The following is a 10,830-nucleotide window of genomic DNA, read 5'->3' on the forward strand; positions in this document are numbered from 1 at the left end:
GCTGCTTCTCTTCCCTTGCAGCTCAAAGCTCTTTAGAACCCCGAATTTTTCAGTGTGTGGTGGGGGAAAGGGAGGTGGGATACTGGGGGGGGGGTAAGGGACTGAGGGCTGGAGGGTGGGGGCCAGGGGAGGAATCAGGCCTGCTAAGTCAGGGCCTGCTCAGAAGATGTCTGAGGCAGCAGGGCCCAGAGGCAGGGGTGCCAGCGGCCTTGAGATTTGAGCCAGGAGCAGGCAGCCATTAGATCCCAGGCTGCTGGCCCCAGCTCGGGAGACCTTCGCAGGAAATCTGGCACCTTTCTCGATGCCAGCCACGCAGCCTGGCACTGAGTCTGGCACCAGGAGAGCCCATGGCGCACACAGCTGCCCAGGGGAGGGGATGCATGATTCACTTCCTGCTTGGTAATCGCCCCCTCTTCTCGCCTTCCTTCCCCGAGAGAAGAAGGTGCCCATCTGACACCTTGCCTGCTTGCTCCCCGTGACATGTTCATCTGTCCTTGCTGCTGCCCCTGCTGTGTGTGGCAACCCCCAGCCCCAGCTCCAACCTCCACCAGGACAAGTGTCCTGCGTGCCTGTCCTCCATCCCACCTGGTGCTGTCAAGGAGAGTTTGGCATGGGGAGGGCAGGCTGTGTGTCCCCTACTCACTTCTACTCTCAGGGCACAGACCCCCAGCCTGGAGGCAGCTATGGAGAGGAGGATCAGAGTGCACTGGCTAGGGGCTCCCATTTTAGGCCACCATCTGGCCTTTCCATGACTGGTGGCACCTCCCCTAAAGGGAGCTAAGAACAGGTGGCTCCTGGTTTTGTCTCTGCTTTGGCCAGAGGCTGGAAGAAGGGACCAGCCTAAGTAGGTCCCGGGAGTGTCACAATGCCCCTGACTGGGCACCACAGAGCCAGCTAATGGGAACAAGGAGTCACTTCTTGCAGTACAACCAGGGCTCCGACGGGCTGAGTCTGGAGCTAGGCTGCTAGAGGGGGCGTTGACACCAGACCAGGCAGGATACTGGGCACTCGCAGGTCCCTCTGGGTTTCCATAAAATGACAATCCCATTGTTTCATCTCCAAGACCACTTCTAAGTTTTTGGAACCATGACAAGGAAAAAAAAAATCTCACCTCAAAGCTGGGCAGTCTGTAAAGCAAACACTACTTTGCGTGCCGGCAATTGACAGTATAAATAGCTCCTTTGTTCTGTTGGGCTAAACACCTGGACAGTCACACAGGACCTACACTTGGAGAGGCCCTGTGCTTGGTTTAAACAAGGGGCCCCGCATTTTCATTTTGCACTGGGTCTCGCAAATTAGGCTAAAAATGTGGAGAATGTTGGTCAAGGAGAAGCAGTGTGATGTTTCTACAATGTTTTAAACTTTTTAAAAATTTTTTTTATTTTATTTTTTTTGTATTTTTCTGAAACTGGAAGCGGGGAGAGACAGTCAGACAGACTCCCGCATGTGCCCGACTGGGATCCACCCGGCACACCCACCAGGGGGCGATGCTCTGCCCACCAGGGGGTGACGCTCTACCCACCAGGGGGCGATGCTCTGCCCACCAGGGGGCGGAGCTCTGCCCACCAGGGGGCGATGCTCTGCCCCTCCGGGGCGTCACTCTGTTGCGACCAGAGCCACTCTAGTGCCTGAGGCAGAGGCCATAGAGCCATCCCCAGCGCCCGGACCATCTTTGCTCCAATGGAGCCTTGGCTGCGGCTGTGGGAGGGGGAGAGACAGAGAGGAAGGAGAGGGGGAGGGGTGGAGAAGCAGTTGGGCGCTTCTCCTGTGTGCCCTGGCCGGGAATTGAACCAGGGACTTCCACACGCCAGGCCGACGCTCTACCACTGAGCCAACCTACCAGGGCTAAACTTTTTTTTTTTTTTTTTTACAGAGACAGAGAGTCAGAGAGATAGGTAGGGATAGACAGACAGGAACGGAGAGAGATGAGAAGCATCAACCATCAGCTTTTTGTTGCGACACCTTAGTTGTTCATTGATTGCTTTCTCATATGTGCCTTGACCGTGGGCCTTCAGCAGACTGAGTAACCCATTGCTGGAGCCCGCGACCCTGGGTCCAAGCTGGTGAGCTTTGCTCAAACCAGATGAGCCCGTGCTCAAGCTCGCGACCTCGGGGTCTCGAACCTGGGTCCTCCACATCCCAGTCTGACGCTCTATCCACTGCGCCACTGCCTGGTCAGGCAGGGCTAAACTTTTTTAAATTTGATTTTAGAGAGGAAGGGGAGGAGAGAGAGAGAGAGAGAAAGAGAGAAAGAAGCACTGATTTGCTGTTCTACTTACTTATGCATTCACTGTTTGACTCCTGTGTGTGCCCTGACTGCGGATCTTGAACCTGCAACCTTGGCGTACTGAGATGATGCTTCAACCAAGCTATTTGGCCAGGGCTGCCATGTTTTGTTCTACAGGATTTTGGCATCTGAAATACAGAAGTTGAACATGCCCTCATTTTCAGTGCCTGGGGAAGGTGGGGAGGAGGAGCCAACTAAGAAAGTGCTTGGTGATGGTTAAACTGTTCAAGGGGACGGTGAGTCCTACATGCACAGCAGTTATTATCCTTGGAGTCAGGCATGGCCATGGCTCTGGGCTCTGTGGGTTTGTTCAGACATCTCCTGCTGTGACAGGCTGCTGCTGGTTGTCTAATATCCATCTTCTCGTTTTCCACAGTGCTAGGATTATTAGCTGGCTGTGGCCATTGTGAACAAAAACTACTTTCCCCAGAATCCTTTGCAACTAGCTGTGTCCGTGTGATTAAGTACTGGCCAATGGGATGTATCTAGAAGTGCCTGCCACCAGGAAACAGTGGGTGTGTGTCCTTTCTCCTGAATCATATGGCAGAAACATTTGAAACCTTTAGACTGAGATCTGAAGGAACCAGAGAAACATATGCTAGTTGTTATTCCACTATAGAAATTTACGTGAGAGTGAAAGGGCACCTAGTTTGTCCTTTTGTGTTTAGCTCTTTGAACAGGAAAATTAGACTGAGTGTCCCATCTTTAAAGGGGATGCTGGTGGGGGGAAAGATAAGTGAAATCTCAGCTATGTGCAATGAAGAAGAGCTGAGTGGGGTGAGGGGATGGTGGGGACAGTGTTGCCGTTGTCATTGTGGCCAGAATGGGTCCGAGGAGGTGCTGTTTGGGTTGTGACAGACAGCTAGGGGAAGGGCTCCGCAGCAAGAGGGACACGTTTCAATTGTTTTGCCAAAAGTGGGTATCTCTCACTAAGATTCAGACTTATATTTGCAGCCATCTGCTGTCATGTCCCTCTGGGTGCCCCAGCGGCAGCTCCAGTTCAACATGTTTAAACTTCCTCTTCTGCACTGAACCGAGTTCCTCTTCCTCCCGCTTCTGTTATTCGTGCTACCCTCTTCATCGTCCCCTAGACTGCAATCCTGGTGTCCTGTGCATCAAGTCCCCAAGTTGTGACCGTTTCTCCTGAGAATGCTCTCCAATCTCTCTGCCACCTCCGGAGTCCAGGCCCTGGGTGGCTGAGAGGCTACCTCACAGGTCTTCCTGCCTGCAGCTGCTCTGGCTTCTGTCCGTCTTTACGATGGTCAGTCATCTTCCCTAAGCCCTGCTTTGACTTAGTTCTCCTCTCCAAAAGCTTCAGCGTCTCTACAAGCAAAGCTTGGGGTCCTCAGCCCAGCCCCCCAGGCCCACCTCTCCTTCCAATCCCATCCTCCCATGCACTTCCGGAAGCACATCTCTGTTTGGATCCTTTGCAGTTTTGCAGGCAGCCCCTCCTCTCCTGCCCCAGCTCGAGCCCAAGCCTCGCCTCGCCTCGCTGCTTCCTCCTCCTACCGAAATTCAATTGCCACTTCCTGCATGAAGTCTCCCCTCAGCTTCTCGCTCAGCAGTTTCCTTTCCCTTCGACCTATGAAATTCTATTTGCGCAACTCCCCCCGACCACCATCGGGCTTTTTCAATTGTAAAAGCAATATAACACTGAGAAAAGACCTGAAAATGGAAGAAACCTCTGTCTATAGTCCCATCCACACACGTGAGCTCACATCTGGGGGGGGGGGCGGGGGGGTTGAGACGGACAGTCTTTTCTGGTCCTTGGCAGTCTGCGTGCCGTGGTTATCCAGCTGCAATCACAGCAGACCACTGCTCTCGCTTCTACCCCACATTTCCCCCGTCTTCCTCATCTTTCCAAGGTTGTAGGAGTTTTAAAAAAAGGTCAAAACAGTCTGTAAGCGTCTTATTCAAGAAAGGAGCCATCCCTACTATGCCCTGTTTTGAGTTCCTGAACCATGCTGAGAGAGACTACAGCTAGTGCTCGATTTACGATCACAATTGGTTCCGACAGATCGGTCGTAACACGAGTGAGTTGGTCGTAAGTTGAGTACGCTGTATGTACAGTACTGTGAAATGATGTTATAAAAATCTTTGTCATATTTTATCATAATTTTCTTTTATTGTTATATATCATAATTTTCTTTGTTCATTTTATGCCATTAGTATCATCTCTACACCATTTTGTTTCTTATTTTTACATTCGTCAGGTTTAAGTAAAACACTGCATTACCAGTACAACTGGTTTAATATTTGCAAAGACAATTTCCTCTTGGTAGACATCTTGGGAGGGATTTGATGAAAAATATCTAAGACACAAAACACAAATTGCTGTACCGAGTCTGGGATAACAGTCGAAATGGTGCATGTGGAGATGGTAGTGCTGCCGGAAGCTGGTCCGCACTGTCGTCCGCCCAGCTGGGCAACGCTTGCGCTGCCAGGCACGGAGCAGTTGTGGCTAGTGATTGTGGTCGTAAAGTCAAATGGTCGGTAAGTTGCATAGGTCGTAAGCTGATCAATATTTGTAAACGACTGTTACTGTTCTGGGGGCATTAGTTATGCAGCAGGAGTGACTAAAACACACACACATGTTGTGCTCCTAACAGGTTGTACCAATTTGCAGTGCCACCAGCATTAGAGGGTCTGGCAGCTTCACCACCATGTCACATGCCCTGGAGCTTTGTCTCTGTGGGCGTTCACCCCACTGTCTCCAAATCTCATCGCCACTTCTAAACAGTAAGCCCCTTGAGGCCCAGGAGGCATGACTGTGGTTATGGACTAGACGAAGGCCATCTTGATTTCCTCCTCCGAGAAAGCAGATTCCAGGGAAGCAGCTCAGAAAATACATCCTCTAGTCCAAACATACTGGGAGAAGACTCTAGTGTTTCAAGAACAGGACAGTGGTGTCCTGTGACCAGGTCAGAGCGTTCCCAGCCCTCATCCCTTGCATTCACCCCAACACAGATTCCAGCTGGGAGGGCTTGTGATGCCATCAATTCTGCATCCTACCGAGAAACTACTGGCAGATACATATCTAGATGGCTACCTGCCTTCCCCAGCCTCATACATACTCTTTACTGTTGAATGTTTTCATTGAGCCCAACAAAGAGGAGTGCATGGAAATGCAGAGTGGGCCCTCTGTGAGTTTAGACCCAGCTGCCAGTCAACCACCTCCTCAATTCTTTTCTCTGCCACACCTGCAGTCACTAGCCGGAGAGCTCTCCACAGTGTTCAGCATGAAAAACGCACTCACTGAAAATCCCAGCTCAAAAAAGCAACACTTTTCTAGTGAACTTGGTCTACTTAATCCAATTATTATTATTTTCTTTCTATTATTATTAATTTTAATGGGGGTGACATTGATAAAGCAGGGTACATATGTTCAGCGATAACATCTCCAGGTTATTTGACATTTGATTATGTTGCATACCCATCACCCATAGTCAAATTGTTTTCCATCACCTTCTAGAGACAGAGAGAGTCAGAGAGAGGGATAGATAGGGACAGACATACAGGAACGAAGAGAGATGAAAAGCATCAATTATTAGTTTTTCATTGTGACACCTTAGTTGTTCATTGATTGCTTTCTCATATGTGCCTTGACTGTGGGGATACAGCAGACTGAGTAACCCCTTGCTCAAGCCAGCAACCTTAGGTCCAAGCTGGTGAGCTTTTTTTTGCTCAAACTAGATGAGCCCGCGCTCAAGCTGGTGACCTCGGGGTCTCGAACCTGGGTCCTCCGCATCCCAGTCCGACGCTCTATCCACTGTGCCACTGCCTGGTCAGGCTTAATCCAATTACTTATTCAAGAAATATTTACTGAGCACCTAATACCCACCTGCCCTCAAGGCTAATGGAACTCTGTTGTCTACAGGAGTTCCATCCGAGAGACCTGCCGCTTTCCCTGGGCACCTGTTCTAGCATTGCCCTTCCCCTGCACCTGCCAGGACAGGGTCAGGAGGGTCAGCTTGTAAGTTGAAGATTCCTCTCTAACAGAAGCTACTGGGTTGGGTACGTGGGGAGGGTGTGTGTGTGTGTGGGGGGGGATAAGAGTTGTGAGGTGGGAAAAAGCAGCAACTTACTCAAAACAACATAGTAGCTTAAAGGAGATGTACCGTATTTTTCGCTCCATAAGACGCACCTGACCATAAGACACACCTAGGGTTTTAAGGAGGAAAATAAGAAAAAAAATATTCTGAACCAAATGGTGTGTTAATATTTAATAAAATACGGTAACTTCTCAGGCTACATAGAAAATATCTAGGGTCTTATTTCAGAGACACTGTTCTTGGGTATGGACTTTACCTCCAGGTTCTGTCCAAGGCATCTGGTCTGAGTGGAGTCTAACCATCACTTTAGGTATTTAACTCCAGGAATTTTCAAGATGGTATTAAAAGAGACTTTAAAGAACTCAAGCAGAAGGTTTAACTGGAAGCAGAGCATTGTACTGACTTTTTCAGCATGGTTAACAAATTTGAGACAGAAGCCATACAACTTTCCCAAACCCCCAGGCTTGGGGGCTAGTGGCTTTCATTCAGACTTCTGCCAAATCTCACTTTTGTGAGTTAGCTGGACCCTCCCCTGCCCCCCAGTCTGTCCAGTGGATCTACCCCTCCCCATTAAGAACACAAGGGTTCTTTCTTCGGAGCTGGAGCTCAGTAAGCTAATGCCTGTAGCCTGGGCCAAAACCATCACAGAGCTGCCCGAGCCCGGTTTGCGTGCCATGTGTCTGAGGAAGAACCAGGCCTGGCTGTTGCTCCTGAGAAAACACGTTCTGCCCCCAACAGAGCAGATCACCACCTTCTGACTTTCCTCCTCCGGGTCACAGCCCATGAAAGCCGAGTCTGATTCGGGGTTGTTATTCTTTCCCTCCAGTTTAAAAATGGGAAAGGAAGGAGATGTGTTTTCTTGGTCGACCAGAAAGCCCAGCCTCCAGGATACAAGAAGAGTACTGTTTATGACTGGCGAATGGCCAGGTCTGGGGTGGAGGAACAGCAGGGGGAGGGGGCAGCAGGTAGGGCTGGAGGGGGTGTGTGACTGTTTCAAGGCCATGAAGATCTATATATAGCTCAGCGTGACCCAAAATGAGACAGTGGCTCTATAATGCCAAAGGGGGCACTTCCTAGTTCTACACTCATGTTATTTTGAAACTTTTAAAAGCCATTTTTTCACTACTTAAAAGCACTGTCATCTAGTATTTTACTTTTAGCTTCTCAATGATCTGAGGTATGAGTATTTTTTACAGAAATCCCAGTGTAGGCCCTGGCCGGTTGGCTCAGTGGTAGAGCGTCAGCCTGGAGTGCAGAAGTCCCCCGGGTTCGATTCCCGGCCAGGGCACACAGGAGAAGCGCCCATCTGCTTCTCCACCCCTCCCCTTCTCCTTCCTCTCTGTCTCTCTCTTCCTCTCCCGCAGCCAAGGCTCCACTGGAGCAAAGATGGCCAGGCGCTAGAGTGGCTCTGGTCGCAATAGAGCAACGTCCTGGAGGGGCAGAGCACCGCCCCCTGGTGGGCGTGCCGGGTGGATCCCGGTCGGGCGCATGCGGAGTCTGACTGTCTCTCCCCGTTTCTGGCTTCAGAAAAATACAGAAAAAAAAAAATAAAAAAATCCCAGTGTCGACACTTAACTGCCCTGCCCCAACCAGTGACAAAACTCAGTCCTCCCAAGTGGCTCTTCTAGTTAGACAGACTTTGGAATATTCATTTTGCTTTGGGGCATTAAAACAATTACTTACAGTTTAAATTTCATCCACAGCAGTGCCTGGGGTTGTCTGTGTGACTTTGCTATCAAGTATGTTTAGAGCCACTGCTGTCCAACGTGGAAAGGTCCCGGGGACACACAAAGATCTTCTCTGTGCCCATCCTGCTGTACTGGACTCTCCTTCCTAATCTCGACTGAGGTGCCAACCCCGTAGAACCCACAACCTGCCCCCCAGGTCAGTGCAGTTCATTCACTGTGCAATGCAATCACTGATGGACACCCAGGGATCAAATTAGAGCTGATGCTGAATAATCATGCAGGTTCAGCAGAAAGCCACTGGTGTGCCCTGTGAGCCAGGTGGCAGTGTCGCAGGGGCCAAGGTGCTGCCTGTGCACACCCCGCTCACTCTAAGTGGGCAGACAAGTACCCACACAAATCCTTCCCAAGAGCCTTCCTGCTGGAAAGCCCAGCTCTTTGCTGCCTGTGGAGGGACGCCTGGAGGAACAGGTGAGCCATCCACACAGTGGACACTGTAGCATCTGGGGCAGTGTGCTGCTAGGTGCAACGGCCTCGCCCGCTCACTGTGGAAGACCCACAAGAGTACACGAAATCGTTTGTGTCACTTTCCTACCGCCTCTGCTTCTTGTTCTAGGGGGCCCCCTGCTGCAACTGCCCAGGCCTGGGCATGCTTCTTCCTCCTTGGCCTAGCCACAAAAGAAAAGCCAGCGTGCTGGGCTGCTTCAAAGGTGTCTGTCCTTCCAAGAGGAGAAGGCCAGCCTATCTCAAAAGGTAGCTTTCAGTCCTCAAGTCTTCAACAGTAGTATAGCTCAACTGGTAAAAACTTAGTTCTTTTATGAGGAGGCACGATGTAAGGACACTGTTAGAGAGACTAGAAGTCACTTCTGAATCCATCCATATGACTGCTGAGGGCTAGAAAAGGGGCAGAGCTAATCCCCCTAGGGGAGAAATGACTGCCAGCTGGAGTTGTCAGGACCAGGACTGGCTCCAGGGAGTAGCAGGTTTAATTAGAGAGAAGTCTCAGGATAGAGGTCGACTGGGAGGGGGACAGGCATCCCCAGAGTGTCAAGATGACCGGGAGGTGGCATGCAGGGGGACCAGAAACAAGGAGCCCGCACCAGCTGGAGCCAAGGATCTGGGTGGGTAAGGCTACCTCGGGGCCAGATTGCCAAGGGCTTTAAATGTCAGGCTGAGGAATTTATCAGGGGAGTGAAATGATCAAACAGGTGTTTTAGGAAGATGAATTTGAAAAGAATATGCAGGATGAATTGGAAAATCTGGAAGCATGGCAACAGCTAGGAAGCCGTGAGATTAATTAGGCTGTGGTAGTGGTCCTGGGTGAGTTGCTGAGGGCATAAATGAGCGGAGTGGCAGCAGAAATGGGAAGGGACAGCTGCAAGAGACATTGTTAAGAAAGAATGGATGAGGTTTGCTGCCTGATTGGATTGGGGACCCAGGGAGCGCAGGGAATCAAAGATGACACCAGAGTTTTGAGTGTGGGCAGCCGCTAATACAATGAGCAGAAGGGATGCTGGGGGAGAGAGCAGGTTTCAGCAGTTGAGACTTCAGTTCCACACAGAGCCTGCAGGATATCCAGGTGGGAACGGCTGGCAGGTCACAGGAAATGTAACACTAGAGCTCAGGAGGGAGGTTCTGCTTGGTGATGAACTTGAGAATCAAGTTCAGAGAAGTGATAACTGAATTTGCGGAATGAATAAGATCTCTAAGGAAAAGCGTAATACAGTGACACAGGCCTCTGAGGGACGCCCCCATTTAAAGGATGGATAGTACACGCTGAGATCAGCAGTGCCGTCCGCATGCCGCATGTCTTCCTCATTAAAGTATCAGTTTAAAATGTCAATCAGTTTAAGAAAGCCAAGCAACAAAGCAATTTTATGTCTCAGTAGGAAAGACATAAACAGCTAACTCTGCCTCTAAACAAATTTAACTGAATTCAAGGCTGGTGTTCAGAGAAAAAAGAATTAATGATTCAGTGAACATAATAAAGCAGATTAGTGGATTTTAGCCCACAAGGATGAGTCAAGCAATAAAAACTTGTTAAAACATCCTACAAATAACATTTAACTAGAGAAAAGTAGGTATTTACCTATTTTAACACAGGACCAAAAAATTTACCATATTTGCAGTGCACTGTGTTCCTGAAGTATGTATGAATTGTTAATAAAGGCTATATTAAAATATATAAATTGCCTCAAACATTTGTGAAGATAATATAGAAAAACTACCCACAGTGAGCCCCACTAGGCATAGCACGCGAAAAGACTTTTTCTTTTTTACACTTAGTTTCTTTTACATGTATATTTATAGTATATATGTATATATTTTTCTGTATATTTTTTACATGTATATTTATAGTATTTTTCTTTTTGACAGTCACTTAAAAATTAAAATACTGGCTCTGGCCAGAGGTGCAGTGGATAAGAGTGTCTTCCCAGCACACTGAGGTCACTGGCTTGACCCTGAGGTTGCCAGTTCGAGTACCGGTCAGGGCAGGTATGAATAGCAATCAGTAGGTGCACAACTAAGTGGAACGAGTTGATGCTTCTCTCTTTCCAGCCCCCACCTCTCCCTTCTTCTCTCTCTCAAAAAAAAAATTGTGGCTTTGAACTTTTGGACTAAAAGCTGCCTTAAATCTTATAAAGTTTGTTTTAATGTATTGCTAAGATTTTTCTCCTTATTGCTTTAACTAAATATGCACCTGAATGGTGTAACAGTAAAGCTACTGTTATTCTGTGACACCTTTATTTTATTTTTTGGCAAGCAAGAGAGCAGAGAGAGAGACAGGGATAGAGATGAGAAACAT

Source organism: Saccopteryx bilineata, chromosome 2 (genome assembly GCF_036850765.1).
Source record: "Saccopteryx bilineata isolate mSacBil1 chromosome 2, mSacBil1_pri_phased_curated, whole genome shotgun sequence".
In the NCBI taxonomy this organism is placed as follows: domain Eukaryota; kingdom Metazoa; phylum Chordata; class Mammalia; order Chiroptera; family Emballonuridae; genus Saccopteryx; species Saccopteryx bilineata.